This window comes from Kogia breviceps, chromosome 13 (assembly GCF_026419965.1).
Source record: "Kogia breviceps isolate mKogBre1 chromosome 13, mKogBre1 haplotype 1, whole genome shotgun sequence".
NCBI classification, from domain to species: Eukaryota; Metazoa; Chordata; class Mammalia; order Artiodactyla; family Physeteridae; genus Kogia; species Kogia breviceps.
Window position 1 is genome coordinate 73,591,961 of NC_081322.1, and position 27,484 is coordinate 73,619,444.

The 27,484-nt window shown below is 40.4% G+C and overlaps 1 long non-coding RNA gene across 8 annotated transcripts in view; it reads right to left on the bottom strand.

Annotated features, from left to right (window-relative positions):
• Positions 1-27,484, bottom strand: part of LOC131767981 (uncharacterized) — a 392,450-nt gene that overhangs the window by 106,253 nt on the left and 258,713 nt on the right. For 2 of the 8 annotated variants that reach the window (XR_010836075.1, XR_010836079.1), the window contains one exon: positions 14,558-14,688. The exons of the other annotated variants lie outside the window; for them this stretch is intronic. This is a non-coding gene — a long non-coding RNA (uncharacterized lncRNA). The remainder of the gene's footprint in view (positions 1-14,557; positions 14,689-27,484) is intronic. 8 annotated transcript variants of the gene reach the window in all.

The window sequence follows — 27,484 nt, forward strand, 5'->3', positions numbered from 1 at the left end:
GCTGCGTTGAGTGTTCATTGCTGTGTTTGGGCTTTCTCTAGTTGCGGCAAGCAGGGGCTACTCTTCTTTGCAGTGTGCTGGCTTCTCATTGCGGTGGCTTCTCTTGTTGCAGGACATGGGGTCTAGGCACACAGGCTCAGTAGTTGTGGCATGTGGACCCTAGAGTGTGTGGCTTCAGCAGTTGTGGCACATGGGCTCAGTAGTTGTGGCTCGCAGGCTCTAGAGCACAGGCTCAGTAGTTGTGGCACATGGGCTTAGTTGCTCCAGGGCATGTGGGAACTTCATGGACCAGGGATCAAACCTGTGTCTCCTGCATTGGCAAGTGGATTCTTAACCACTGTGCCACAGGGAAGTCCCTGTTGGGAGGTTTTTAATGACTGATTCAATCTCCTTACTCGTCATCATTCTGTTCAGATTTTCTATTTCATCATTATTCAGTCTTGGTAGCTTGTAGATTTCTAGGAAATTATCCATTTCTTCTAGGTTGTTTAATTTGTTGGAGTATAATTGTTCATAGCAGTCTCTTATGATCCTTTGTATTTTTCTGTGGTATCAGTTGTAATATCTCCTCTTTCATTTCTGATTTCTCAGGAATTATTTTTTTAAAATAAATCTTTTTATTCTGGTTAGAAATAAAGCTTAAAAATGGTTGGGAATGGTGACATGTTGCTTTAAGCTCACACTTAGCTCTAGAGGTGGGTAATAGAACTTTGCCTAGGAGCAGACTTCCATACAGGAAAAACAGCTCATGTGAGGGAGGAGGAGAAGCTGGAGGTATCAAACACATTCGGGCACTCAGCACTTGGATCAGGGCCTTTATAGTCTATAGCCAAACGCCTTACACTTTCTAGGAATTCAATATAAGTATTAAACCCCAAACTACTAAAACTGGAATTATTTAACATTAATAATTTGAGTCTTTAAATTTTTGGTTGTGAAGGAGTTCATCAGTCTGTATCTGCAAACCAAGCGTTTTTCTTTCAAATCAGGTGCCAATGCTTCCCATGGCACATGCCAGCCCTCCAGCAAGAGTTATGAGTTATGTGTTGAAACAAGAAAGATCATCTCATTATAGAATTATGGCACCATTGAGTAGGAAGGGAGCTTCAAGTTCCTTTAGTGCAGCCTCCAAGCTGATACAGGAATTCTCTTTACAACATCCCTATCAGGTGGCCATCAAGTCTCAACCTGTGTATTCATCCAGACCTGGGCTGTCCAAAACCTCAAGAAAAGCTATTATGCTCTCAATAGCCTCAATTGGAGGAAAAGTTTTTGTTATTTTGAATCAAAATATACCTTTGTATAACTGACTGCTTCCCCTCTAGCGACTCAGAAAACAGTGAGCTCCCTTCGACATCATCGCCAAATCAATCATAAAATAAAAAGAGCACTGGAGTAAGTTTCCAGAGTCCCAAACTTGCTCCTTAGCTCTGCTGCAAAACAAATGTGAAACCTGTGCTTAAATTCAATTACCCTTATACTCTTGATTTTTATTTTTCCTTCTTGGTTTCTTTTTTAAAGATCTGCATCTGTACATTTCAAGTGGAAAAATTTTTTAGCAAATTAAAATATTTTATTTAAAATTGAGAGATAGGTTTAACTTTTACTTTCGTATTATGAAAATTTTCAAACATGTACATGAGTTGATGTAATAGAATAATGAATGCCCTTGTAATCAATACCCAGCTGTAAATATCAATCTTATTTCATCTTTATCCTCACCCAGTTTCCCTCTTTCCTGGATTTGTATTGAAGCAAATCCCAGGTATCATATAAAACTATCCATAATGATTCACAGTTTCTCTAAAATATAAGGACTGTGACTTTGTAACAACAAATAATTCCTGAATATCTTAAACTATACAGGCAGTGCTCACATTTCTCCAACATGAGCATCTCCCGCCACCCCCCCCTTTCTGCTTGTTTGAATCAGGATGCAAATGAGAGCCTATCATTGCAATTGGTTAAGTCTCTTTTAATCTACAGATTCCCCTGTCCATCTAACTTTTATTTTTTCCTTAGAATTTTATTTCTTAAATAAAATAGGTTATATATAATTAGTGTACAAAGGATAGCTTTGTGAATTTGTGCTCTTATATTTGTTTCTTTCTTTTCACCAGTGTATCTTTTTAGTAATGTAGAAGTGGAGTTTCTGGGTCAAAGGATAAATGCATATGTAACTTAACAGAATATTGTCAAATATTGCAGTATTGCAAAATAGTGTCTCCACAGGTCTCATACCGCTTTGCATTCCCACCATTCCTGAAAGGCATTAGTGATTTTGGAGGCTGCTAAAGCTCTAAAATTATAGAATAAGTATTTGATGAGACCTCCCATGTTTCCATGAGTCTTCTCCTTGCCAGGCTAAATTTATTCTAGTTCTTGCACATTCGATAAATAGACCTGATGTGTCCTCAGCCATTAATAAAATTCTTAAACAGAAGTGGATTAAGACACCTTGACAAGTACCAAGACACTTCCTTCCAGAATGACATTGGCTGGGCATCTTGAATTTATCAAAATGCCCATCTATCATTTCTCCACTCTGCTTTTATGAGATTGTATCCAATGCACAAAAAATTAAAATTCACTTGTTATCTGTGTCTTTCCCCTCAAAGCACAGTATATGAACTAAGATAGTGACCTCTACACTCAGACTCCTTGAGCTTGTATCTTGTCTCCGTCAGCTGTGTTCCACTGGATCAGTTATTTAAACCTCTCTGCCTCTGTTTTATCATTTGCTATATGGAGTTTTTTAAAGTACCTGTTGTGATGATTACAAAAGATAATACACATAAGGGATTTAAAACAGCATCCAGCAAGTAGTAATTCTTCCCAAAATGTTGGTTCTTAAATAAAAGCTACTAATCTGATAACAAGGTCCAAAAACATTAAGGTAATTTAGCAAGAATTATTGTTATTGAATGTGCCTTGGAGGATTTTTCGTGGAATTTACACATGCTTATCTCTAGTCTCTGAAAACCATCTCTATTCTCTGGAAATTTTATCAGTTAGGGTTAAGTTCAGCTGCATAAGAGATACTCCAAAATAACATAATCAAACAGAAGTGGGTTTTTTTTTTTTTTTTCCCTGAAATAGAAGAAATCTAGAGGTAAACAGCTCAGAGTAAGATATGATGGCTCCATGGAGCCATCAAGAATCCAGGTTTCAGCCTTTTTTCTTCACTATTCTCAGCATATAATTTAGACTCTAAAAGGGCTTCATTACAGGATGGCAATAGTCAGAACAGCAAAGAGACAAAAGGACCACTCTTCCCAGCTAAGTGATCTCAGTCAACCCAGAAGTCACATTAATACCAGATCTTATATTTCACACTAGCATATTAATAACTGGCTGTTATAATTCATTGGTCAGAATATAGTCACATGGCCCTAGCAAGCTATAAGACAGGCTGAGACGTGTATGCTTTTTTTTTTTTTTTTTTGGCCGTGCCATGCATTATGAGGGATCTTAGCTCCCCAACCAAGGATCAAACCCATGCCCCCTGCAGTGGAAGTGTGGAGTCTTCACCACTGGACCACCAGGCAAGTCCCTGTGTATGCCTTTCATGGGATGCATTAGCCCCAGATGAAGTCAGAGTTCCATTACCAAGGAAGAAAAGGAGACTTAGCTGTTGGGGTGATCAACTAGGTGTCTCTGTCACACTATTTCTGCATCTTTTGACACCTCTCTTATTCTCCATGTTTCATTATGATTATCCACAGTGATGCTGGGATCACATCAGCATCTTATTATAAGAACCTGGGATAAACCTTCTCCAAACTGCAGAACCAATGAAAGAAATGTGGTGACCCTAGCATTACAATAGGTGCTAAAGTTATGAAGATGAATAAGGTAGGGACACACTTCAGTCTTTTTGGAAAACACTTCCCTTTATGGGTCTGTAAAAATTGGTCTTCTTTATGCCCTGGTCCTTCCTTTTTCTAATCAAAATCCTTATAAAAGTAGACAGTAAGCCTTCTCCTCCTACACTAGTTTCTTTTGAGCGGTCTTTACTTTTTAAAGCCTCCAGTCATGGAATTGTACGTATTTTTCTCTGATAATTAAAAATCTGTATACTATATTATTCTCTGTATTTTCCTCTTAGTTTATTTTGAACACTAAGATGACGGGGTTGCTTTTTCCCACATTCGTCACCATTTCACTTTATCTTGCATTTGTTCCCAGTCACTCAAACTTAAGCCCGTGATGGTAATTTTCTTTTTCTTTTTTCTGCCTGCTGAAAGTTGAGCCTCGTGACAAAGTCAGTTAACAATTCCTCAGAAGACCTGCGTTCATCAGAAAGAGTCTTTCTCCCAATATTAAGATGATCACATTTGAAAATTCAGCCTTGAACATGGTTCCGTCACACCGTCTACACTTATAAACAACAGGGGAAAAACCACCACCGTGTGCAGGGGGTAAAGAAATCAGACCAAGTGATCATCATGTGATAACGTGTTAATAATAGATGGTATAATGAACCAACAATGAGCTTGGCAAAACGCCCAGTTACTTTTCATCAAATAATTTCTATGATCTGCTTTGCCTGTGAAAAGTAGGACGAACACATTATCCCACATTTACCTGGGTGTGGAGTTGCTGGCACAAATCCAAAGACTAGAACAGTAACTCTGTGCTTGGCTTTACACGTTTCCAAGGTCCTTGCCCTTTAGAATGTATGTGTCTGTGGGAAGGAGCCCGAGAGCCTGATTATGCTCCATAGACTGGACCCCCATGTCCCTGAGCTTCCCAGCAAACGTGCATGGGAGCCCCTCTGAGAGCTGTAGAAGTTCAGCTCCTGGGAAAGCAGATGAGTTCCTAGTTTCCAGTTAGATGGTGTGGAATGAGTACACAGACAAACTGCATGAGAACGGGTGGTGTATTTCCTGGCTACATTATCCTGTGCCATCCTGAGGTGGACCAGGGGAAGGAGCTGACCTTCAGAGGTCCCAGCTTGGCAGGAGGCACAGTCAATATATGGGAGAGAAATCACACAGTTACAAAAGGGAAACCTGGGGCTTGTTCCTCACTCCACATCCTGCCCTCTACTACACAGTGGGGCATGGCACCTCCCCAGGTTGGACCAGTCATCAGGCACTCTAAAGAGTTACAGCATGTGTCCCTAAATCTTTTGGAAATGAATCTACGTGTGAAACAAAATGACACAGCACCGGTCATGGCGAGCACAGAAGAACTGTGCCTGGAGTTTCATGAGTATTCTGGTCTGGATATCAGAAACACGAAATTGCCTACAACACCCCCAGAAGGGAGGATCATTTTTTTCTCTGCCTCACTCTGGAGGTGGAACATCTCAGCTCATCTTCTCCAGCCCCTGCACTGGGATTTGTACCATCAGCTCCCGTGGTTCTCAGACCTTCAGACTCACACCAAATTACACCACTGGTGTAAGCCGAGGTATTGGCTTGCAGATAGAGAGACGATCATGGGACTTCTTAACCTCCATGATCATGTGAGCCAGCTACTCATGAGAAATTAATTAATTAATATATATTAAAGAGAACTAGCCCTCCCCCACTCACTGTCCATATGACCTCGGCAATTCACCTGATCTCTCTCAGCCTTAGTTTCCTCACTGAAAAAATAAAGAAGTTAGATGATCTCAAAGCTTTTCCCACTTTTCAAACCTATGAGTTCTGAATGCTAAGGTCCTTGGACTCTCCCAAGTTCTTCGGAGCCACCCCTAGAACTCCTTGCAAACAAATATTAGCACAATTATAACCATTAGCGTTTCTGTAATTTACATGCAATTCAAGTAAGCCAAGCACACTGGGCTCGGTGCCACTTACTGTAACCTATTGTCACCTATTACAGTTATCTCTGTGCATAAAGTTTCTGCCTTTCTCTCTAAAATCGACAACACCATGTATTTCAGAGCCACAGGGTAACAACCTGGATTTGAGAATGGCAGTGTATTGGAAGTCAGCCAAGCTAGACTTGGATACTAGTTCAGCTCTGAAATTGTCTAAGTGCCTTTGGTTTCATCACTTAGGTCTTGTGTGCCTCATTCTTACCAGCTGAAAGTGGACACAACAAAACCTTCACTACCTCCCTCATAGGATTGCTGTGAAGTGCTGAATCCTAGAAGCTGACCCACCAGACCAGACCTATACTCAATCACCCTCCACCAGGCACCACTGCCCTAAGTTCACCCCAGACCAGAAAACCCCTTCATTCTTGTTAGGGAGGGCTGACATCACTGAAGGGTTAGAAATCCTATTCTTATTCCAGCTTACCTATGCAGCTTAATCTCTTGCTTACTCTAAGACACACTCTCTAGCCTAAATATCTAGGATATATATATATATATATATATATATATATATATATATATATATATATATATATATATATAGCCTAGCACATAGTAGAAATTGCAAATTAGTAGTTTTATTATAACAGTGATCATGTTTAGCATTTTCACACCTTTGTTTATGTCATTTCTCCTCCTTGAGTATCTTTTTCTTCAAAGCATAATTATACAGCAAAATCCAAGCTTTTGTAGAAAAAAGTGAACGTTCTGACCTCTCGTGTTTACATATCTCTGATAAGCAGTTTCCACACCTACTTTTATTGTGGTAAGTTCTGCACATGCTATTTTTTTTTTTACTATGCATATGCTCCTGGAGGTCACCAGACTGTGTGTGATATATTTTTAAATAGAGTCCCAATGCCAGCTAGCCTACAACACTTCGCATAGAGAACTCAATAAATACTCAATACATAATTAATAAAGAGTTAATGAAAACAGACCCGTGAGCCCAGAAATCATTTCTTGGCTGTGTAGCTTGCTTGATTTTGCTTGCCATTTGGTTTAAGAAGGGCAGAAAGGGTATTTTCAGACTTGCCTAAAGTGGGAGTCGCTATGTACCTGATGTCATTAAACCCGTAGCCCCGTCTGCCCCAGAGTCCGTTCCATTTCTGAGCATGTCTGTTGGGCTGAAAGCAAAAATCTTTATAATAGGACTAGACATTTTAATAGCCCCTGGGGAAATAAAAGCACTTCTTCAAGGTTATTTTTTTCTGAATAAAAGTAGTCTATGCATAGAACAGCTAGAAACTATGTAGTAATTAGAAAAAATATATTATTCTGTACCCCTGAAATCATAATACTGCTAAGTGATATTTACTGGATTTTCATCATATGCTGCATCATCAGAGGCACTGTCTCACTTAAGCTTCACGATGACTATATTGTAGAAATCATTATTATTTGCATTTCACAAATAAGGAACTCGTGATAGAGAGATGGCAAGTCAGTTGTTCAAGGTTACACAACTAGGAAGTGATGGAATAGATAACTACTTGATCACGACCAGAGCTCTCTACCCGGACATAAACATTTGAGGAATTTCAAAACAAGATGACTTCCCTATTCTGAGACTCTTAACCTTTGGTCTCCGAGGTATCAGAATATGAAAATGGATAGGAGCTTTCATGGTCACGGTGCAACCTCCATTCAATTAGCCTTGAACTTAGAGGCTTCTCTTTCTCTCTTCCTCTCTCTGTCTGTCTCTCTCTCTGGTTTTCTTTGGAAAAAAAAAAAAGAAAGTAAGCTTGGTTTCCAGTGGTTTTCATCAGTGGTCGCTACAGGGGCTTTCCCAATGCTCAGGAAAAACAGGTCCTTGTGACCTTTTGCCAGGGATTCTCTGTGCATGACTCAGGCATCAGCAGCAGTCAACGCCCAAGCACAAGGATGCCTACTGTCAGGTTGCACTGCCCCAGGCTGGAGCGGGGGCTCCTGGCTTGCCTGTACCTCTCTGCCAAATGCTTGAGGTACAAGGTCCTTCGTATCACTTTCCTCCTCCAATATAGGCACCAAGAAGCCCGTCAGTAGAGCCTCCCACCCAACAAAGGAAGTTGAGAGGCAGCAGCTAATCAAGCCATATGCCTGGAGAGCAGAGAGGGAGAGGGGATTGAGGTAGGAGAGGGAGCCTGTGGCGTGCAGGGAGCAAACCCTTCCCCCCACTCGGATTGCACTTTGTTATGAACAGGACATACAGCTGGGAATTCCAGTCAATGAAAAGGCCACACACATGGCACAGAAAACCTAACTAGATGCTGAATCTTCCGCAAAAGGACCTCAGTGTGACTGAGTGACCTTTAAACCATCACACCATGACAAACTGCTCCAGTCTGGTTCAATCACCTAGCTTTCCCTAACGAGGGGAAAGCTGAATGCACTGTGTCTATTCTCCAAACAGCCCTGCAGGATCACTTATATTACAACTGTTTCTTTTTTACTTTTACCTGACAGCTTCATCTGTTACTTAGCCGTAAGTGATGCAGATGTTTGTGCATTTCACGCATTTTATAGATATTGGCATCGTTGGGCATTGTTTTGTTTGTTTGTTGATGTCTCTCTCCAGCATTTTTTTTTCACTCCCTTTCTTAGGCAGATATTTCTTTCTTCTAATAACACAGGTGAGACACACAATATTGATCTGATTGCAACATAGAACCCTCCTGAAATACTGAGAGCCAATGACCTCATACTGCACCATACAGTAAAAGTTAGGATAGCCTTAGCAAAAGGAGTTAGTCAAGTGTTTTATAAGACAGGAAACTATAAAAAGAGTGTTCTTCAGATTCTTCTCTTGCTATAATCCAGTCAGGTCATATTTTAGTGGGGCTTATTACCAAGTTAGAGAGTGATAAGTGTGGAAACCGTGGAAACATCTTATGGCCAAATTGATGTTGCTTCGAAACCCTAGTGACTCATGCTGCATGCAGAACACTACACATTATCTGTTAAGGTGCCTCTCTCGGACTTTTGTCAGCAGGGCCTTTTACAAGCTCATTCTAGGTTCAAGTTCAGCCACAAGCTCACTGGGAGAGTGGGTGTGATCTCTGCTGTAAAAGGTACTGCAAGTCACTAGATATTTTTCAGAATTAAGGAAAAGACACCACAAACTGCACATTATCCTTCATCGATTTTATTCAATTAAATACCTTGAGTTATAAGATATATTTAAATGTTCCTAAATGTTTAAGACATTTACAGTACTCTTTCTCTCTCTCTCTTTAAAACCCAATGATTCACCTCTACTTTTTTAAACTTCAAATAAGAATATGCCTTGTCAATGTCATTATACCCATGAACATGTTAGATTTCACTATTCTACATCTGAAGAAGAATAAATAAATCCTAGTGGGTCATTAAATTTTGTAAGTTCCCCAAACCTATAACAGATAAAGTCATACCCTACTTCAAAGAGTGTCACCAAAGCAAGTTAGAACAAGGATTCTCCGTTTATGTACAGTCCTGAAGGTTAAATCTATATCTTATCTAATTTATGAAATCAAAATAGAGCATTAAATAAACAAACTTTCAGGTCATTGACATATAAATGATATGTCATTTATATATAAATGTCATTTATATATAAAATTCTGATTACTATTTTTTGTCAGAATCAATGATGGAAGATTTCTGCAATAGAAGTGAATAAGAGTAGGGCTTTTCAAAATAAAACATTAAATATTTATTGGCTGTGTACAAAGTACTTCTTAGTCAGGTGATGCCATCTTGCAGAGAGCTGAATCTTTTCCAGGTTTGCTGGCAATATGTTTTAGAGTAGGGGAGAGAAATCAGCAGATCTCTGACTTTTCTTGGGACTAGACTCAACAGATTTTTAAACCAGGTACATTCAGCTACTTAGGTACATGGAAACTGCTCTCAAGCTTTATTGAATTGCTGGTTCATACACAGGAACTAAATTAGGTCTATAATTTCAGATGCCCTTTTTTAATGACTCATTTTTCTGTCAATAAAATTGACAACAGAGACCAGTACAGTTCCTTTGTCCACCTCTGAGCTTCCCTGTTGAGTCATGTGATACAGTCGAATGTTGCCAGATATAGGCTGTCACTTTCTACTGGTGCTTTCATGGAAATAAGATTAGAAAATGGAGGCTGCACATGCCCAGGGAGGTTTTCAGCAGACATGAGACATGGCATCAAACATTCACCAGAAGGTCTGAGGTTTTCATTGACCGTGCAGACCTTATTTGTGTAACTAAAGATGAATTACATTCTTTTTCCAGTAAAAGTCATCTCCTTTGGTGGGGACTTCTTTACTGACCTCAGAACCCCCTAAAAGATTCAAATAGATTATCTTCCTTCCCTTCCTGAGACTAGAGAAGAATTTCTAAGATGAAATAGGGAAGTTAGGTTTAACTATGAGTTGAAGTCACGTAAAGAATTTGCAAAATGTGCTCATCACAAGGGAAAAACTCTAATGAACAGAACTCTACCTCTAAAATCATTTTCAAAGGAAAAAATGGGTAACCCTCAGCTTTATTCTGACATTTTCCCCCATTGATGCCAATCAAGTCATTTATTGGCTAATGTAACCAGATAGACTGTACTCATGAATATTTTGACATTTAAAGACAGACAACAAAGGAACAAATGTATAAGCTTGCCAAAGAATATAGGGACATGCTGAATAAAAGCCACCTTGGTGGTAATACATGCCTCCACTTTTAAGAAGAGAAAAATGAAGAGGCCCAGAGAAAACTATGAGAGTTGAAATGTAAATGTGACAATTTATATAAGATGTAAATTATTAATACATTTTAAGCTTTGTTAAAATTTTTAAATGTTTAATTAATGTAATTAAAAATTAAATTAAAATATAGAAGTTAAGAATACTTTTAAAAATGATGCTGGCTGTTCAAGAAAAGAAATAAAATAAGAAAAATGAAAAATAAAATACTGAGACAACATTTTGCCTGAGTAAATTGGCAATGATTTTTTTTTTTTTTACTTTAAATGTCATGCTCATTAACCAGAGCATGGGAAAACTGGCAATTCTCATTCTTTGTTGTTATGTATGTAAGTTGGCAGAAACCCTACAAAGAACAATTTAGCTATATCCATCAACATTACAGATGTACCCTACTGTTTCACCCAGAAAGTTCCAATTTTAGGAATTAATTCTACTGATATACTCCCACTCATGCAAAATGTCTTTGAACAAAGATATTAATTGAAGCCCCGCTGGAAATAAAAATAACAAAAATTGGAAGCAACTTAAATGTGCATCAGTAGAGGGTAATTAAATATATATCTTTAACTTATAAATATGGACAATGAAATGTTATATGGCATCTAAGACAGATAAGGCAGACAATTATGTAAAAGTTCATATGGTACAAATGTAATTACATAACCAAAATGCAGAATAATGTGCAATATATAATTCTACTTGTGCATATATGCTTATCAGTGCATAGATTAACTCTAGCGGTATACATTAGAAACCAACAAAAGTGGCTATATGGGAATAAAAATGGGGAAACTTTTTAATTTATATCATGCACAAGTGTTACTAAGAGGGAGGATAAAAAAGAATAGAAAAGGAAAGAAAAAAAGAAAGAAGCTAATAAAATAATTCAAGAGAGAAAGAAATAACAAAAATAATTCTCTGTGTACAATTTAACATGGTTAATAAAGTGCTAACTATGTGAAAAGCAATAGGTCTATATTGGTAATTATTCTCTCCATTTTTATAGGATTTTAGAGTTTGAAAGCATTTTCCCAGAGTCGATGCCAAGAGATCTATATTGTAAACCTTGGACCCATGCTGACTCATTGCCTGATAGTAAGGAAGTCGTTTTTATCTTTTTATACTTTTATATCTGACTCTTTGTACAATGATTATAAGACTTTTACTTTCTTTTCAAATCAAATGTAATGCCAAAAAATAAACCACAGAACTGAAATTTTTTTTTAGCAAACATGCACCACAGTTCTAAATATTGTTTTCTTAGGACCCTTAGAGAAGGAGTAGAATATTTTCATGTTAATCCTTTCATTTCAAAGAATTATTTTCCTAAACCTTTTCTTTGTCTTGTGTTTTCTCTGATTTTCATTCATATATTTTAGCTACTTCTGTTCTCACTTGAATTTTTGTTGACTTCAAAAATAGCATTTATTTAACTCCTCTTCCCAGTGCAGTGAGTTACTTAACTTTTTAACCATTGACAGTCTAATCCATGTAACTACAATGTGCCTGCCTAGCCACTCCTTGGGTTCCCTGGAGATACTCTGTCTCCTTATAATCTCACCCTATTTTCCTTGCAGATTCCCACCAAGCCAGGTTCTCATTCAGACTGTTAGCTCTGCTAAGGCTAGGAGCGCTGTCAGCTCTAATTAGATTCTATTCCTCACTACAAGCCTATTGTGGAATGTGCTTCCATAATAAAATTTAGTCTGAAATAGACTGTGTGCTAAAGGTCAGCTAAGATAGCCTTTGGCTTCCCCCTAGATTCTAAGTTGATTTTCTAGTTCATGAATCTCCTCTTTTATATTTGTTTGCTGGATGGCATGATCTTAGTGGAAAAGAGTTCTGATAATCCACCCATCTAGTGCCATTGTTTCTGGTGGCTTTACTTGGGATGGGCTGGATTCTGGAAGGCTAAAATCCTTGCTGCCCTAAAATCAGGTAATCAAGGTCATTGTATCTCCTTGTCAGAGCCTCCTCTGATACCTTTCCCCTTAATCATCTATGCAGACCCTTTCCCTTTGGTTAACATAGAGTTCTACTCTTTGGTTTGTCATTGACACACTTCTGTAACACTGGCATCACAGGGGAATGGGGCAGCTCTTCAGGATATTGATTTGCAAGAGAAAACCAAGATCCCAGTGAGTTCCCAGAGATTATAGTAGAAGTGACTCTCAATTAACAGGCTTTTAAGTACCTATTATGTAGACTCAAATAGCATATAATGTAGTTGGGGAGATGAGTCATGGACTCATGATTAGGCTAGGGCAAGCAGTAAATGCCGTGGGCCAAATAAATGGTACATAAATTAAAGTATCATGGGATCCCATAATCAGATAGCAACCACCTCCAGCTGGGATAAGCTTGGAAGACTTTTTGGTCAATTTCGATTGAGTTTTCAAAGATAGGAAGGATTTAGGCCATTGAAGTGAAGAGATACTACTGAAGGAGGAAAAGGCATAAATCACAAACAAAGTATAAAATAGGTTTGGGATGCACTGAGCACACACGTTGGCTGGAATGGAGGTGTCTTGCGTATGGAGGTCAGAAGACTTGCCATACTCAGAGACCCCTTCTTTAGGAAACTGCCCAGCCCATAGCGTTCTGCTCAGGGAAGAAGCCCCAGCACCACGCCCCCGCCCCCCCCCCACCCCCACCTTTATGTTTTAATTGCATGGATGGACAATCACTGGTGAAACTGGACTTGGGCAAGTGACTCAGAAGCAACCAAATCAATTAGCACAGTGATGTCCTGAAATGATAGCCTCTGTCCAGAAGAGATGAGAGTGCTTAGCTGAGTTATTTATACAAGCTGCCTTTGGAATTTGAAGACTGATCATATGAGAGCAAAGGGAAACAAAGATGACATGACAGAGGGACCGTACAGGATGATGACCCGTCATCCACTCTTCTTATATCTTGTTTTTTACATTTTTTAAATTGAGATATAGTTGATGTACACTCTCTTTATATCTTGAGTTTCTCTTTGCATCTACAAGAAGTATCCCAGGGCATCCATATTTGAGATGGGGAGGTTAAGGATTATGGGGCAAAGCCCTGGCCTTAACCATGGCCTTGGAATTTGCATAGAGGTCCATAATGCCTCAATTCCCCCACCCCTATGGCTGAAGAAAATGTGAAAGGGAGCTAACATGGGGGGAAGATGGAGGTAGGAGGGAAGCCTTGCTGTCTTTCAACATATGAAGTTTCTTTCCAAGTTTACAAATTGTAGGATTTAATCTGTTCATAAATAGCATTACCTGGAGGTAGATGTATCTCCATTTTCATTCAGAGGGAGAGTACAACCCCAAAATCTGGAACCTGAGTGCTTGGAATTGAACCCCACCTTCCCCAGTAACAGCTATATAACCTAGGGCAAGTTATTTTGTTTCTCTGTACCTCAGTTTCCACATCTGAAAACAATAAGGAGGAGGATAATAATCATATCTGCCTTATAAGGTTGTTATAAGAATTAAATAAAGTGCATGGCACATAGTAGGAACTATATAAACACTGTTAAATAAACTTAGCATATTTTTATTTCGAAAGATTCTATGTAAGTTCAGTGGGTACTGTATGTCCCCCAGTGGAGGCCCCTGTGGACTTAGGTAAAACACTTAGGATCATTTTCATAAGGAATAAATGATATGATGGTATAAAGAGTCCTGTTTGGGTACCATGCTAGCAGAATATAACCAAAAGATAAATTAAAAAACAGGGTTCTAGAATTTCTTTCTTCCCACAACACTGAGCAGCAGGGAGAGAAAACTATGGGACCTTGTGTGGAGAATAGGAGCCCCATACAGGGACACAGCTCCGGGTCAACACAGCACCCACTGCATCTTCTCTGTGTGCCATGCAGCATGCTTGAATTGAAGGAGAACATTGCAGGGGACTCCATGCTTTCTTTGCAAGGAGAATACAAGGGCCAGCAATACAGAGATTACATCAATGTGGCATTTAAAAAAATCACCTGTTATTTGAAATTCTCTAAAACAAAACAAGAAGAAAAAACCACAGCAATACCTAAAATGCACGCCTCAGCAAGCTGACAGTCACTGCCCTGGCCGTGACTCTGTCCCAGTAATGGGATACGGCAACAGGACGCTTGGAGCCCTGCAGCTCTGAGATGGAGAGAAGGTTCTCTCACAGCAACTCTGGAGAGAAAGAGAACGACAGAGCAGAAGACAGTGATCAGCAGATTTCCGATGATGGCCGCGAGAGACAAGATCTCAAATGCACCGGATTTTAATGCTAATCTGGTTTCCAGTCTCATCTAACACCCTTGAGTCTCACATAGGTCCGTCTTTCTTTTCAGGCTCCCAGGGGGAATCGTTTCTGCCTTTAGATCCCTTTCAGCCTTCTTTTGTTCTCACACACCTGAGGTCTAGCAAAAGCCTTACTTCTTGAGCATTTATCCCAGCTGTGCTCTCAAAACATCCATTGTCTCGATCTTAAAACATCGCAGATCAAAGCAAGATCTTTATTTCCTTGAATCTGCTCTATTTTAAAAACCTCCTTCCTCTTCTGGTTTCAACTGTCCACAGTCTATTCAAAACACTTGAAAAGACTTCATCTTCCCAAGCATCACTTTATCACAATATTTCCTTTTCTTAGAATCCTATAGTTGCTCTTTATTGCTTCCGGAATCCCATTACTATCTAAGACTAGGGGCTTCATTGCCTTCCAACTGCTGGACCTCCCATCCTCTCACATTTTATTCCAACCCTGACTGCCATATTTTCTATTACTTTCCCATTCGGCTGCCAGCAGAGAGTTTTTCATCCTCCTCATTCCTCATCACACATGTGACATCTTCCCTTTGAACACAATTGTCCTACTCGTTGCCTATTTTTCAACCATGTCTTGAAAAATCTTCAGTATGATGGCTTTCACTCAAAACTTATAGTTTTCCCAAACAGTAAATCATTTTTCTTCCTTCTTCCTCAGTTCCTGAGAATTCCACCCTTGTAAACATAGAGGAGGATGAAGAAGACAATGGTGATGGTAACTTAGATGAATAAAATAATAACAGCTTATGTATGGCTAGAATTTTGCAGTTTGCCTAGCAATTTCACACAATCTTATATTGTTGTTGTTCCTGTTATTATTATTTAGTTAGCATAAACTATGTCCAAAACGCTTTTCTTCCTCACATCTCTCTATATTTCACACAGTGCTTCATACACATCGAGTAAAAGAAAGCTAGAAGGATAGACTGAGTTTTCATTGCATAGTTTTAGAAAATAATTTCCCCGTGAGTCCTCCTGTTTTCTCGCTTTACAAGCTGGGATGATAAATAATTTGCCACTCTCTTCCCTCTACCAGGGGAGCTTTGAGGATTAAGGGTAGAATTATGAAAATGACTCATTTGACAAAGTGACCGAGAGAAGAAGTGGAATTCAAGAGGATCATGGCCCAAAGGGTCACGGTTTGGGAATCGGGCCCCCCCAGCATTTTCCTTCTGCCTCTTTCCTACATCCATTCCAGCTTTAAGAGTATCAAGTAGGCACAGCAAAGAAAAGCTATCCCAGAACTCTTGAGTGTTTATCCTAAAAATCAAGACACACACTGGCCACGTGTTAAGCTGGCCAGTAGATTTAGCAGAAATATATATTTCTGCCATAGTATCTAATTTTGGCATAGTGTATAATTAACTGTGCACATAATTCAGGCCCCTGAGGCAACTTCCAAATAAATGTTCATCATTTCCACAGGCATTAACACCTATTACTTTGGGGAGAAAAGCTCCAAGAAAAGATCATCTTGGTTTTGCATTACTAAATCGGCACTCTGAAATAAAATATTTGCTCTATTTCGGTATTTATTGAGAAATGTTTATATTCTGGGTATCTCTTTTTCTAAACTACTGATTTCTTCCTCTTAATTTTGCAAAGTATCTAACATGCAACACCATGGGATGCCCCTTTTGGAGAACAGAACAACCTTGCAGAGCTGCCAACTAGTGCCACTCTGAGCATTTTTACAGCACTTTTTTGTGCTCTATGCTTTTTCGGAAGCTACTTTTTATTTTAGTGCAATGAAACTAGACCCAAGGTATATTTAAACAACCAGGGGGAAAGTGAACAAATGTAGTAGAGGAAAAAGGAGGGAAAAGGTAACCAACACAAAACGAGCACAGACACGGCACCTGATGTGATGCTAGGTATTTTACTTTAGTTATTTACACGGTTAACATTTTATTTTGAAAATTTTGAAAGAATAGTCCAATAAACATATAATCTTCACTTATATTCATGGACTGCTAACATTTTGCCCAATTTGCATGCCATATCTGTACAATATTATATATATATATATATATATAGAGAGAGAGAGAGAGAGAGAGAGAAAGATATATATGTATATATACAAGACATATATATGTTTTATATAATACATATATATGTAGAGAGACATATATTTATGAGAGAGAGAAACACATGTACACATACACATATTACCTGTGTGCACATATATGGCACATTTTAGAGTAAGTTGTACATAACACTTCACCTCTAAATACTTCAGCATGCATCTCTCAAAAAGCAAGGATGCTCTTCCACAAAATCTCTGTATCATTATCACACTCTTTGGCCATATTAAGTTTGACCTCCTGGATATGTGTCAATTGTAAGATCACTTGTAATTTCTCAATTGTAAAGATACATTTTTCCTTACAATTCAAGTGTAATATGGGGGCGGGAGGGCAGTGCTACTTTGAGAATATCACTTTCTTCAACAATGTTTCATCTATTTTAAGCAACAATTGATGACCCTGAATTACAAAAATATGATTCCAATTTTACCAACGAAGAAACCAGGTTTTACCTTCTTTATATTAGCTAGCTAACATGTAGCTGCGCCAGCCTTCAGACCTACCCAAGGCTATAGACTCATAATCAGCTGCCCTCTGGGGTCATGCTGCCTCGTTAAGATCTTGGTAAAATTGGCCCCAATTCCTAAAACACAATTCAGAGAAAACGCATTGCCTTTGTTAAGATTCCTGTAACTTCTTCTAGGACTTACACTGTCAGGGACACTCCTGGTTCCAGCCTCCTGGCCCTGACGAATCAGAGCTTCCTGTTCCATACTAACCCAAAGGCTGAGCCCAGTTTTAGTTTCTTTCTTTGATTTCTATACATAAAGGAGCTTCTGAGTGGGTAGTAGACTTTCGTGAAGAGATATTAAAGGAAAAGATTTGCTTTGCCTCTTCACCAAAAATCTAGAACTGAGTATTAGACATTTCTATTCTAAAAGTCATTTGTCTCGTCTCCATGTCCCTAGCCTCACCCACCCCAGCTTCTCTGTCTTCTTCTTCATGTGAACACAAAGATTAACTTCCTCTCATATTTTTATGGAGAATAATTCAGCACTCCCCAAGCCTTACAGTAAACTCCGCTGTTCCTGCTTCCATACGCATATCCAGACTCAGACAAAGATTTAAATTACACCTGATCAAAGTGTGATCAAGCATTGAGCCTCCAATTCTCTCTCAGTCATTCTGAGGGGGATTGGAGGAGGTAGAAGGAGTGGAATTCTTGTTACACGATATCTTAGGAAAATCAACCAATTAGCCTAAGGCCTTAAAATAAAGTCAGAGCCTAGTTTATATGCCTCTGAGTTTCCATGGAGATAAAACATTAATTGGAATGGGCCACTGTGAGGATGGTAAGAGGTTGACAGTCTCAGTAAAAATGATACAAGTGTTGGCTTTCAGATTTACAGTAACTGGTTTGGGGCTATACATGGAGTTATTCTTTCCCACAGAAGAAAGTGGCCATTTCATGCATAAAAAGAATAAGAGAAAGGGGAATTTTCATAGAGATATAAAAGAGTAAATATAGATACTTGGGAAGCAATACCAAGCTAAATGAGTTATCTTCTGCCTTTCAAAGAATCAAGACAGGATCTTGTAAGAAGAGAGAAACACAAAGTGTCTCCAAGCCAGATGAAAACCTCCACCGTGTCCCGCTTAACATATGAGAGAAGAAAGATATTCAAGATGGTAGGAGAATTAGCAATAGTCGTCTTAATTTTGTAAATATTTTTAGAATGCTTTATGAGGTTAATCATTTTTTAAGCAGGTTTTTTGTTTCTTTGCTTGTTTAACCACAAAGACTATAATACAGGAGAAAATACCAGAACTTTAGGCAACTTCTATGCATATTTTAAACTTTGTACACATATCTATGGAGACTTTTGTGGGTGTTAAATATGAATACGTTTTACTCAAATGCTATTGCCAAAATGTTCCCCCAAACAGGACCTGTTCCCAAAACAACCAACTTTCCCAAAGCAGCCATTTACTCCAGGCTTTTCTTTTATACTGTCCAACCTTGGGTCATCAGTCTGTGAAGCATCCAGTTCATTTCACATACAACCTTTTACTGCTTTGAACTTGAGAACACAATGTCAATTTCTATATTCTGTTTTGGAGTGGAAGAGACTACAAAATATTTTCTGATAGATTACCCCATCAGCTTGTCACAGGAGAACAAACCCAACGCAACTTGAGGAAAGGGACAAGGTCCCTGGTTCTGTCTGCACAGCTCTGAGAGATGCCACTTCGTGATGACTTCGCTTTGCTTCTCTGCATCCTGTCCATACCCTCTACCCATCTCCTCTCCCCTCCCAGTTCTCACATCTCTTTTTTGCCAACCATTGACTGCTTCCTAGCTTTGCAAGAGTTTTCTGCTCTGCAGTCAGGCCTGTGCCAGAGTTAATAAAAGTTTCACCACTGCTGTGCCCCTCTGTTCACACCATCTCAGGAGAAATAACTCAGACAACAACTGTTCTGAAGAGGAAAAGAAGAAAAGCCAAAGAGAATTCAACTAAATGTAAGGCAGTTGTCTTTTGAAGATCTCCTCTCCTTTGCCAGGATCAGGATGAACTATTTCTCCCCACAGCACCCCTCCTCTTCTAATCATTGTTACAATCTCCTGTGGAAAGACCTGCTTCGTTTTTATCTACGTCTAGCTTCCAGAGGCCATGTGGACTACAAAGAAGTGGCAGAAAGAGCGTAGTGACAATGTCCAGTCTCATCCAGAGGGGTGACTTTGAAAGACTGAGGCGAAGATGTAAGAAAGTGTCAGTAGTTTTTTTGAAGAGGAACTTCAGAAAAGGAAGCAAGAATAGGCAAAGGTGGCATGAAGCTGGGCAGATGCTGTTTGCTGCTGTTAACAAATTGAAACGGTTCCAGGGAGTCACAGGCAAGCCATTTTTTTGTTCTTAAGGAAGGTTCTATTTTTTTTCTAGGAGTAGAAAATGAAATAAATTACAAACATTTTTCAAAAAAGTTCAAAGGAATCCATTAGCCTGATAAAAAGATCCAACCTCTTTTATACATTTAATCATCAAATTATAATTGCTCTGAAATAATAAACAGCAGTTCGCAATTTTTTAATGCTTGGTATGAGCTAGGCATTATTTAAGTGACTTGTTTGGATTACTCCCGTTTTATAGACGAGGAAACTAAAACTTAAAACAATTCGCTCAAGTTTCCAAACTTGCATAATTAGTAAGTGGTGAAACTGTACAAACTACCACAACTACTTAAGACTCCATACTTTGAAGCAGGATTAGCCAATACAGGAAAATGCCAAAAGGAAGATTCAGGACCATGGAGGATCAAGAGTTACACAGTCTTTTTTTCTTTTTTTTTTTTTTGCGGTACGCGGGCCTCTCACCGTTGTGGCCTCTCCCGTTGTGGAGCACAGGCTCCGGACGCGCAGGCTCAGCGGCCATGGCTCACGGACCCAGCCGCTCCGCGGCACGTGGGATCCTCTGGGACCGGGGCACAAACCCACATCCGCTGCATCGGCAGGCAGGCGGACTCTCAACCACTGCGCCACCAGGGAAGCCCCTCATTGTAGTTTTGATTTGCATTTCTCTAATGATTAATTATGTTGCGCATTCCTTCATGTGTTTATTGGCAATCTGTGTATCTTCTTTGGAGAAATGTCTATTTAGGTCTTCTACCCATTTTTGTACTGGGCTGTTTGTTTTTTTTGTTATTGAGCTGCATGAGCTGCTTGTAAATTTTGGAGATTAATCCTTTGTCAGTTGCTTCATTTGCAAATATTTTCTCCCATTCTGAGGGTTGTCTTTTGGTCTTGTTTATGGTTTCCTTTGCTGTGCAAAAGCTTTTAAGTTTCATTAGGTCCCATTTGTTTATTTTTGTTTTTATTTCCATTTCTCTAGGAGGTGTGACCCTTTCTTCTTAAAAAGTTTTTCAGAAAATTGGAAAGCATATTAAGAAAAAGATAAATAAACCCTATCTATGAAGTTCTACCCACTCTTCGGACCTGGTAAGTCCTCCTGCCACTGCCATTTACCCAGCCACTGGCACGACCCACGTGATGTGCTCCTCCCAGCTAAGCCTCACCAGCTGCTTGCCCCTCCACTTAACTGCCTAGCCCGCCCCAACTTAAATGCCTGGATCCATGACGAATCTCTTAAATTTTGCTTTGTGGTTATGTGATCCATCAGTCAATCTATGCTAGTGAATTCTAGAGTAACTAACACCTAAGTAACGGCTTGCAGTTTTTACCTGGGACCTCATCACACAATGGTTGTTCCTAAATCTCTGTGTACATAACAGAGGCTGCTGGAGATGTAACTGCCTCGGTATGCACCGACTCTGTGACCCGCTCAGTCCCCACTACTCCAGAGCATCCTCCGCGCTCACCTCCCTTTGGGCTTCTTCAGCTCTTTATTTATTGTGCGAACTGTTAATCTGTTGTGGCATGTCCCTTGGCACTTTCACTGGACGAGCTTCTTGACTAGAACAAATTTTAAACTAATGTGCCCTCTCTGGCTGCTAGTTGGGAATTTTATCATTCTGAGAGACAGAGCCACAGAGAGAGAGCCAGAAACAGACTCTCCAGTGACTCATTTCTGAACAAAATCCTAAAATAAGCAAGCTTTCCAAATGTGCATAAAATTTCAACTGCATCTGTATGTCCTGCTTATCTCTGGTACAAGGAAGCTTATTTAAATTGCCTCCAGAACTTGCCCCTACCCTCCAATAATATGGACAGTGCCAGTGCAGGGTGGCAGGGCAGGGTTCCTTGCGGAGAAGGAGAGAGAATGTTTTGGAGGGCAAACTGGAGAATCCAACCCTTAGGCTCTGCTGCTGACCGTTTGCAAATGCAGGGCTGAGTCTGGGGCATCGGAGGTGAAGGTGGGGGAATTAGGTGGCAATTATTTATATGGGATTCATGGTGGAGCAAAAAACTTTTCCTAAAGAAAGTCTTTAGCTGAGGGGACACAGGTTTGTGCCCCAGTCCGGGAAGATCCCACATGCTGCGGAGCGGCTGGGCCCATGAGCCATGGCCGCAACAGTGAGAGGCCCGCGTACCACAAAAAAAATAATAATATAAAAAAAAAGGAAGTCTTTCGCTGAAAAGGATAATTTTGGGAAGGAAGTTTCTTCATCCACAGTGTTAAATGATCTTATTTAAGCAGAAATTCTTAACTTGGGCTCTATGGAACCTCTAAAAGATCCTGAAGGTATTCTGCAATTCGATGCAGAATGATGTGGTATGTGTATTGCATGAGAATACTTCAAGACTACAACTCTTAAATATTTTCAGCCTCAAAGAATAATTCATTACCTCAAAACATTTATAAAATTGAATTATAAACTGTAAACTTAAAAGACCCAAAGAGAGACATTCTGAATTACTGTATGGAAATATTGTACCTAGGCATTTATTTATACAGGTATGGTAAATGATGACCAAAGTAAGTGAAAGATACTATTTACTTATCATTATTATTATTTCTTTTTTGTTTTGTTTTTTGTTTTTTGCAGTAGGCGGGCCTCTCACTGTTGTGGCCTCTCCCGTTGCGGAGCACAGGCTCCGGACGCGCAGGCTCAACGGCCATGGCTCACGGGCCCAGCCGCTCCGCGGCATGTGGGATCTTCCCAGATCAGGGCTCGAACCCGTGTCCCCTGCATCGGCAGGCGGATTCTCAACCACTGCGCCACCAGGGAATCCCTATTATTTCTTTTTTAATATCACCTTTTTGTATGCAGAAACCCAGTGAAAGTGGGATGCTTCATGGAGGACAGAGAGAAAACAATAGGATTAACAGTGCTCTGAGATCCAGGGATTCATGTAAACCTTCTAAGCCTCTTATTTCAACTCTAAGATAAGAATTCGATCTGATGACATTTCAAGTGAACTTTCAACTCTAAACGTCTATAGCAAAGCCTTTATCCATGCTATAATTTAAATATTTGTTCTCAAAGGTATAGTCAATACAAAACAAAATTTTAAAATAAAAACAAATACACAAGGAAAAATATGTAAATTTTGCGCTCTTTTAAAACCTCCCCCAAAATAAGACACTTCCTTGTCAGAAACCACATTGGAATACCTACAGAATTTGTCCAAAAGCACAACTTTCTTATGATTTGGTGACAGTCATTGAAAAATGAATTGTAGTTTGCGGGATTGCCTAATTTACTGATAACTAAACACTAGCAGTTATTCTTAAACTTTAGCCTGCATCAGATTCACCTCAAGGGCTGACTGAAATAGGTTTCTGGGTACCACCCCCAGAATTTCTGGTTCACTGTGTGGGTGTGGAGCCTGAGAACTCATCTTTCTAATGTGTTCCTGGATGATGCTGAAGCTCTTGCACCAGGAACGACAGTCTACCCTGCAGCTGCATCCACCCCGCACTACCCTCCACCCTGTACAACCCTCCACCCTGCACTACCCTCCACCCTGCACAACAATCCACACTGCACTACCTCTGCAACAGAAGGTTGTCTGGGCCAAGGAACATCCCATTTGATTGTCATAGAGAAAGAAAACAGATGTGTCTTGTTTTTTATCTCTGAGAGCAGATAGATAATGTTTAGAAATTCCTAACTCTCTCATGAAACCTTGCTCCCGACATCCACATATAGATTCATTCTCTGGTAACTCAGTAAGTTTCATTGACTTATTCCGACTTTTGGGTGGCAACAGCTCTAATCTCTCAGATTTCCCCAAAGAGAAAAAAAGAGCCATGTGCACATTTAAAAGAAAGGAAGAATGGAAGGAAGGAAGGGAGGGAGGGAGGGAGGGAGGGAGGGAGGGAAGGAAGGAAGGAAGGAAGGAAGGAAGGAAGGAAGGAAGGAAGGAAGGAAGGAAGGAAGGAAGGGGAGAGAGAGAAAGATAGAAAGAAAGAGAAAGAAAGGGAGAGAGAAAGGAAAGGAAAGGAAAGGAAAGGAAAGGAAAGAAGGAAGGAAGGAAGGAAGGAAAGAAAGAAAGAAGAGAAAGAAAGGAAAGACAGGGTTAATACCACTCACTGAGTCTTAGGTCTTGACCAGGCAATTGGATGCCCTGTCTTAGGAGGCATGAAATGAGTAGATTCCATGCCTCCAGGGAATACTGAGAAGTAGACAACACATGCTTGCGTCATATCTGTGCCACTTATTCATTACAACTCATTTAAAATAAATTGGGATTTTTTTGGTTGTTGTCCTGAGCTTGAACTTAATATTTTCTTAATGTCTGTTATCTAGTTCCGCCAAAAGTGCTACTTCTTCTGGGGAGGAACCGGAAGTACAGCAGACGAGCCAGGGAGACTAAAGACCAGACAGAGCCCGGGTCCTGCTACATCTTTGCTATGTGACCTTTCCGAGCTCCCATTTCCTGGTGGGTAAAGTGGAAACTACTTATATTACCATGAGTCTTGGAGAAAAATGTGCAGTTTCTTTTCCTTTCACTTCCCTATAGGTATATCTTCATTCACTATGTGCTTTATCACCCACTTTCAAAGGTCCCAATACGCATCAGAACTATTTGGATGACACTAACACATAGTATGTAAACTTTCAGAGATTATATAAACTCCACTATCTTACATATCTGTAAGTGACAACTATGATAATTTATATTCTGACACAATGCTAAAAGTCTTAATAAAATACCTGCTAAATTTTCAATCCATAAGTATGGCTGTATCACCTACCCAATTATCCCATTGAGCCTACAATGTGTAAGGCATTAGGCTAGGCTCTAAGGTGCAGGGGTCCCCGGACCAAGACCATCAGCATCACCTGGGAACTTACTAAAAAGGAACTTACTAAAAAGGTGGATCGCACGCTAGAACTACCGAATCAAAAACTCTGGAATGGGGCGCAGCAATCTGTGTTTTAACAAGCCCTCCAAGTAATTTTGATGTTTGCTAAAGTTTGAGAATCACTGCCATAGGAGATTCAAGAAAGTATCAAACAAACTGATTGTAATGCATGGGAGATTAGACAAGAGTTCAAATAGCAACCGCACAGAGCAGTACGTAGCAGCTGTGTGAGTGTGACAGAGCTTTGGGAGTTCCATGGAGGGACAGTGCACTTCACATTGGAGCCATTGATAAAGGCTTCACGGAGAGGGTGTAGCAGAGGGAGGACTAAAAAATCTTAAAACGCAGAGCAATGCGCAAGGCAAAACAAACGGCAGAAACAGCCTGAAAAAAGCTTTGGAGGGAGGTTAATGATTAATTCAGAGAAGCTCTGTGTGATGAACCAGGCGAGGCAAAAAGTTGCTGCATTATGGAGAATTTGGAACACTGTGCTAGAAATGTACTCCCAAAGCAATGGGAAACCACTGCAGGTTTTTGAGGAGGAAAGTTACTCAAGCTGACCTGTGTTTCAGAAAAATAGCTCTGGGAGCCAGGTGAGGGATTTGGCATAGAAGAGTTTAGAGACAGATAATGATGTGTTATAGCCCTTCTGTGAGGGACTCTGAATTCTAATTTAACATCCCCAATGTTGTTTAAAAACCACTGCATTCGAATAAAGACTGTTTTGTTTCAATGAGAAATGCTGCCATCTGATCACATTTTGATACGTACCATGCATTGTTTCATAGCTCTAACTCATTCGATTAATTTAATAAATGCTCATTTGAATGCTTTTTCTGTGCTACAAAACAAATGAAATTCAGTAGTACGGTGTTTCTTTTCCCAAACCTCTTGTTAAGCAAAAGGATGCTTTCAAGTCAGGGATCTTGTGCTGGTGCATCATCCTAGCTTCCTCTTTTCTGGGAAGATGACACACACAGCCTTCCTTGTTTATCAGCGCGGCCAGCACGTCTGTCGGTCCCTTCCACTTTTCACAAGATGGGTCCTGTTCAGAACTTCCTTACTGGGTACAGCAATTGTGTCTCTCAGGAAGTTCAGTCCACACATCACTGGCAGGTCAACCACGAAAAAGTGGTGGGGGGGGCGGAGAAGAGAAAAGTTGGCTATGCAATAGGAAGAAAAGCACAGAAGTGTTTGGGGATGAAAAGATGGGTAAAGACAGAGGAAAAGGAGCTTACACTTTGGACAGTCACAGAAGTAGCAGGGGCAGGAGGCAATTTTTACATCCAATCCCCAGTGAATGGGAGGAGACATGTCAAGGAGCGATGGGGAAAGTCTCCACGGAAGGAGTAAACCATGACCTGAATTGATAGGACTTTTAGGGAATTGGAGAGGTTGGGCTAGCTTTGTCCCAAGAGAAACATAAAAGGTGGGGTGGAGGGCTTCCCTGGTGGCGCAGTGGTTGAGAGTCCGCCTGCCGATGCAGGGGACGCGGGTTCGTGCCCCGGTCCGGGAGGATCCCACATGCCGCGGAGCCACTGGGCCCGTGAGCCATGGCCGCTGAGCCTGCGCGTCCGGAGCCTGTGCTCCGCAACGGGAGAGGCCACAACAGAGAGAGGCCCGTGTACCGCAAAAAAAAAAAAAAGATGGGGTGGAGTGGGGAGAGTTAAAGTGGGGCAAGATACTTTTGCTACTGTCTGCCCTTAAATAACCCTGAGCGCAAAGACAAGGTAGCTGAATGCCTCCATCAAAGAAAGCTTAACCCTCTCTCCATTTCCTCCTGGGTTTCACTATGCTCAGAACATTTCCTCATAGGAGTACACTACGAGCCACTTGGGTATAAAACATTACAGGGGCTTCCCAGGTGGCGCAGTGGTTGAGAGTCCGCCTGCCGATTCAGGGGACACGGGTTCGTGCCCCGGTCTGGGAAGATCCCACATGCCTCGGAGCGGCTGGGCCCATGACCCATGGCTGCAACAGGAGAGGCCACAACAGTGAGAGGCCCTCTTACGGCAAAAAACAAACAAACAAACAATACAGATCACAGAGCAATGCAAGTAGCAAATGAAGGAGGGAGTCTTACAATATGTCCACAATGGTGTAAATGTTTTAAAGTTGAGCTACCAGGGGGTCAGTGTATTGAATCCAGGGGAAAAAACATAGAGTATGTTGTTGTAGCTCCCCATAAAGCTGCAAAGCAGCACCTCTTCGTGCAGTCTGCATTCTTTGGAAAAGATAGTGGTTCTCTTCGTATGTGCTTCTGTTCCTGTCCTCCCTCTCCTTAAAGCAATATCTTACAAACAGCAGACTTTCTGAGAAGAGATAAGAGGATTTGGGATTGTCCCAAATGCAGTCTGTGCAGACTCGGCCCTTATGTGCTCAGATTATCTGGCCTTCATTAACTATTAAACGCTAACCTTTCCTATTTAACAAGAGGAGACTAATTTTCACAGCCTGATAAGAGAGATGTGGAGGTCTCTCAAGGCCATGTCTTTCACATTTCTGCCTTCTGCAAGATAGCCGCCCCAAAAGTTCATTAAACATTACTAACCATTCTCATGACTGTATCTGCCATTCTCTTAACCTGGAGCTAGTTAGCTGAATTTGATGTTCTCTGCATCTGGAGCAATTGTGTCTACAGTGCTCAGGGAAAAGGGTGGAAACGGTCCTTGTAGCTACTCTGGCCCTTTGGCCGGCCAGTTTGGTAAAGACCTTCTGGACAACTCTCTCTTTGCCCTGGCGGGGGCCAGGGGTCCTGAGCTATGACTCGGTCCATTTTCTTTGGCATTTCACTCCTTTTCAGTTGTGTGTTTCCCTCTCCTAAGTCTTTGAACATGTAACATTTACAATTCCTGAAACAAAATTAGA